This window comes from Marmota monax, unplaced genomic scaffold (assembly GCF_021218885.2).
Source record: "Marmota monax isolate L192 unplaced genomic scaffold, Marmota_monax_Labrador192_F-V1.1 WCK01_AAM20220418_F8-fsc00059, whole genome shotgun sequence".
NCBI lineage: Eukaryota > Metazoa > Chordata > Mammalia > Rodentia > Sciuridae > Marmota > Marmota monax.
In genome coordinates, this window is record NW_026693595.1 from 6,870,241 (window position 1) to 6,875,867 (window position 5,627).

Here is a 5,627-nt window from a genome sequence, read left to right on the forward strand (position 1 = left end):
CTCTGTTCTTCAGCTTTCCTAGCTTGACAATGAAAATACTCTGATAAACCCCCACCCCTCATTATGGTGGTTGGAAGTTCACTGGATTCAATATTGTCAACTAAGCTCACAGCATGAGAAAAGCCAAGGCAGACATTCTACTCCTTTCAAATTTATAGAAGAATCTATAAAACAATATCTTGAGCAAGAATCATTAGGTGTTTATTTTTATTATTTGCATGAAATACTTCAAATAATAAAATAGAAACTTTACATACAACCACTAATATTCTACATTAAAAGTCTAAATACTCAGACTCCCAATTGCAGGCAATCCACCCATGTTTCTTGCCTCTTGTCCTGGTGACATGTTGGGGTCCAATGCAGAGGAGAGGAAGTAGCTCAGCAAATGGGCAAGGAGGCCAGTTCTTTCCTTTGTTGCCAGAATTCCTGTTTTTGTTCCCTAATCTTGCTCATTCCCAAGCATAATTAAGTTACAAGCCTGAATCACAGAATATGTTCCCAAGATCCTCTTGAATGCATGATTTACAAAGACAGCTTCAGAGTTGAAGCAAAGCTGGTGTAATGGCTTGATTCTCTAAATACAAGTGACATTATTACGTTAAGAGGAAAATAATAAATCCATCAGTAAGACATTTAGGCTGAAATTCTTTCTCAAGGATACTGAGTTAATTAAAGAAAGAACATACAAAAGAAGATGACCTCTTCCATATAAGCATAAATACACCATCATTAACAAATTTCATTACAGGGGAGAGGAGGCAATGAGCAATTCTAGTTTAGTTCAGCATTTAAGTTAAGATGATGGACCAGCAGACTGGTAGTTAATGTTTTAAGTAGTTAAATACTGTTATAAAGTCATCCTTTAAAAACTGACACGAGCATTAAAAATAAATGAATATACTGTAAAGCAATAAGCTTTTGTTTAGACTTGGGTCATATTAATGATTTATCTTTCTTGTTTCAGCCAAAGATAATTTAAAAATATTAATCAGAAAGAAAGAATTAGAGTGCTGACTACGTCTTACTTACTACATCCTTCCTCCTAGTTCTGAGGCTTTATTATATTACCCTGTTGAAGGGAAATTTGTTTTACATTGACAGCAAACCAAAATAAATCTAGTTTGTGGTGGAAGAGAAATGCTGTATTTTCTTAAAATTGCATTTTAATGTGCTGACGAACTCAAAGCAACTGTTCTGAGTAATGAATGCATAGGGAAACTCCAGACCAAAGGGCCTGGAATCATAACGATGAAAGGAAATACCCTGATTTTATTTTTTCCTAAAAGCTAAGCTTAGGTTCCAAGTACTTTCATTCAATAGTTCCAAGTATCTTTCAATGGTGTCACTCCAAAAATGAAATGAAGGAAAATAAACAAAGAGATATCTGAATGCCCAGTCTGTTCCTATTAGAAATATGTGGTTAATTGTCATGATTAACAAGTCTTTGTTTGCTAAGCCTAATTGCCTAGGGGCCAGCTTGGTGGCAGGGAAGCTGACTCCTTGCCAACAGAGCAGTGGCAATGTAACTCTACTGTAGTTTCAAGAGCCTGGGACTTAGTGTCACATCGCCTGTGTTCAAATCTCAACTGTACTACTTAGCAGCTCTGTAACCTGAGATATGCCACCTGGGAATCTCAGTGTCTTCTATAAATGAGAAATGGTGATATGGGATGATGCATGTGAAGCAATTAGCCCAGGTGTGACACATAAAAATAATAATAAGTGTTAGTTATAAGATTGGATGATTTAACAAATCCTGAGTGCATAACCCAACTACTATTCAAAAATTATTTAGGCAGGTATGCCCTTATCACCAAATCAAAAATTTAGAGACTCAGTGACTTCTACCAGTTGTCCAAGCTACTTCCTGGTATAAATTAAAAGCACAGGGAACCATGTAACCCCAGGATGAGAAGAATCCATGATGTGCTCCTTAACCAGGCAAAGCAGTCTCCCAGAGGGAGAGGTCATTGTACAGTCCAAGTACGCTGCACCTGAAATCAGAAAGAGTCTGGATTTAATTCTTAGCTTGGTCACTATAGTGAGTTAAATTGTGGTCCCCAAAAGATACATCCAATTCCTGACCCCTTATTTAGAAAACAGGGTCACATTCATAAGTATAAATATAGAATTAAATTAAGGATGTCAAGCTGAGATCATCTTGGATTTAAGGTGGGCCCCTAATTCAATGAATTTGTAAGAGTAAAGAAGACAGAGACAAACACAGATGGGAAGGGTATATGAAGACATAGGTAAAGATCGGAGTGACATAGCCACATGTCGCAGAATGTCAAGAATTGTGATCAGCTACCAGAAGTCAGGAGAGAGGAACAGAATGGATTCTCCCTCAAATTTTCCAGAAGGAATCAACTCTGCCAACAACTTGATTAAAACTTCTGAACTATAACACCTTGAGAGAATAAACTTTGATTGTTAAACCACCTGAAATTTGTTACAGCAGCTTTACGAACTTAATACAGCCGCTAAGGATGACAGCTAGTGAACTCCTTGGAGGACTAATGAGACCAAGTGTATAAATACACCTAGACACAGCAGGAACTCTGTAAATATGAGTTGAGCGCTTTCTTTTTGTTTTCATGACAACATGCTTTTGTAAGTAAGTATTATCTCATTTTCAGATGAGGAAATTGATTTTTTGAAAGTTGATGAACCATGAGAAGAGGCCAGATCCAGTGGTGCTGGAGTGAACTGCTCTCTTCTATTCTGTATGTTGTGTGTGTGTGTGGGGGGGGGGGTGGGGGATGGAGGGGTTGCTGGTGAAGCACTGTCTAGTTCCTATCTGTTGTCCTCTAGTGTGCTGGGCATCAAAGTGAAGATCATGCTGCTCTGGGACCCAAGTGGCCCAGAAGAAGCCTCTGCCTGACCATGTGAGCATCGTGGAACCCAAAGATGAGATCCTGCCCACCACCACATCTCAGAACTGAAGGATGCAAAGCAAGAGCCGTCTGCCATGCCCCAGCCAGTCCCTATAGCCTAACAGGGTCTCCTTGGAAGCTGTATCTGGAGTCTGGATATTGCTCTTTAAAGACATTTAATAAAATCTTGTACAAAGACAAGGGAGGGAGGGAGGGAGGGAGGGAAGGAAGGAAGGAAGGAAGGAAGGAAGGAAGGAAGGAAGGAAGGAAGGAAGGAAGGAAAGAAGGAAGGACGGACTAGCCCATGGCCAGGTATGTAAATGGTAGGTTTTCTGGCTCCAGTATCCTGCCTTTTCAACCACATGGCATTGTCTTCTCTCTTGCCTATAGACTTTTGCTGAAATTCTCATCCCTACTCCCTACATCATGTCACTGTACAAAACTAAACTGTGATGTTTCCTATGAATCTGTAAAATAAATTATTAGCTAAGAAGAAGAGAGGAGATGGTAAAAGTAGAATATATTTTGTGAGGAAAGTGCACAAAATCCAAGGGTAAATCATTCACCTCAACTAGATGTTGGAGAAGGATTTGCAGAAATAATGAAAATTTTGTACCAAGCCCTATGGGGTCATGAGGAAATCTTTTTTAAATTAAGAATTTTTCCTCATAGAGAGTAGATGTCATTGTGGAAATAGACATCTACTTATAACATCTCAGAGTGTTTCTACCAGCCTAATAATCTCAAAGAGGGTGTAAATGCTCATGTCTCACTCATTGATAGGATTCAGAAAAGGGGGCATTTTTGAATTATTCAGAAATCCTTATGTTTATAAAAAATGTGGAGTATCTCACCTTTTTACTTGCCTCAAACGTTTATTCTATATCAGAATCCTCCTTAAATCCTTTTCAATAATTGAAAAAATACAAGTAGTGATCTTTAAAAATAAGAAAATAAAATCTTCACATGTGTAACAACACATTGTTTTTTAACAATGATAATTGTTAAAATTTTACCAATGATAATTAGTTTTAACAATGATAATTGTTGAAATCACCTAAATTAACCACTAACAGATAAGTGGTTAAACATTATAGTACATCTATATAATGTGATACTACAAAGGCATTTAAATAATCAAGATCCAGTTTGTGGACTGACCTGAATAATCAGTGAAATAACCATGAAATAACTGTTAAGGAAAAAAATCAAAGCACAGAACAAATAAATACACCATGCTAAGTGAGAATATGATTATGTTGTACATACAGCATCTCTTAAATGCTTCACAGGAGACTGGTGACATCAGTTACATTGGGAAAAGTGAACTGGGTGTCTGGCAAAAGGGAAATGTAGGAGAACATGATGGTTTTCAAGCACAGCTGCAAATTCTTTGCCCCTCCTCCTCTCAGAGTCTGTGGCCTTTTCCTTGCCCTGGTGGGCCTTTGCCACTGTCCCAATGAATTAAATGCAGAAGGAGTCATACTGTACCAGGTCCAAAGCTGCATTGGAAAGGATTTTCAGTGTCTGCAAGTTCTCCTAGGGACAATCACTGCAGTAGCCATCAGCTGCCACGTAAGAGGCCCAGTGACCAGGAGGCCACCAGGAGGCCACAGAGTGAGGGGCAGAGAGAAGAGGCACCCAGGGAGTGCAGCTTCTCCTGACCCCAGCTGTTTTTGAGTCTTTCCAGCTTCCGCAGCAGACAAGAATGAAGAAAGCTTTGATGGCTGCAGCCACAGCCACTGATAGCAACTGCAAGAGACCCCGAGTAAGAATGGATCACCAGAGCCCATTATTCACCACCCACCCCCTGCTTCATTACTAAATAAGGACACCATTACTCTTCCAAGTCACTATTTTGAGGTGGTTTGCTACCCGTAAATAGTAACAAGTATCTAGAACAGGTCTTCACTGTTTACCCTTTTTATATATTTTGAATTTTGCATCCCATGAATGTATTACCAATTAAAAACGTAAATAAGACTAAAATTATCCCCAGATTCCCATATTTTACTTAGCCCCTAAAACCGGTTAAACAACAGAATTGTCCCAGCTGCCCTTGGTGGGAATGCCCTCTGAATCTCACTTACAGAGAAGTGGGAATCTGCCTGGTGTGAACAGAGGCATGCTGGACTGCCCTGCCCTGCAGGCCTGCGCCAAACAAAACACTTTGCTTCCTCAAGAATGGATGCAAACATATTACATGTCATTAAAATTAAATAAATGCATCCCACCAACTAATTATGATTTGAAACTAACTACAAAGTAAAAAATACATACTCAAATGGAGAGACTGGCCATCAGCATCATGAATAGCCACATAACGTGGCTCCAGATGCCATGACAGGTGCTACACAGCATCATCAATGAATGGCTTGCTCCCAAAGCATTGAACTGGGATCCACTGAAGCCTTCAGATCTAACGCAGGTCTATAGGAAATGCAGGTGATACAGAAACAAGTTAAACTCCACCATGAGGAAACAATCAGACAAATCTATAATATAGAACATTCTACAAGACATTCAAAACAGCACTGGTGAAGAGGTCAGGAAGCTGGTATTCTCCTGGACTATAGGTATAACTATACGTGTATCTCCAAGCCTATATATATTCCTGGCTTAGAAAAACTCCTCTGTCTATCCCCAATGCCAACACACATGCACAAATAAAATCTATGGGTTTATCAGGATTTACACCAAAATGAATTATGGTCCAAGAACTGACAAAGCATAATAATATCATTAAGG

The 5,627-nt window shown here is 39.1% G+C and overlaps 1 long non-coding RNA gene across 1 annotated transcript; it reads right to left on the reverse strand.

Moving 5' to 3' along the window:
- Nucleotides 1-269: 269 nt before the first annotated feature.
- On the reverse strand, nucleotides 270-5,364 carry LOC124102998 (uncharacterized). The gene is made up of 3 exons (XR_006855048.2): nucleotides 5,160-5,364; nucleotides 4,371-4,631; nucleotides 270-1,997 (listed from the first exon to the last, which is right to left on the reverse strand). It is a non-coding gene; the product is annotated as an uncharacterized LOC124102998 (long non-coding RNA).
- Nucleotides 5,365-5,627: the final 263 nt, after the last annotated feature.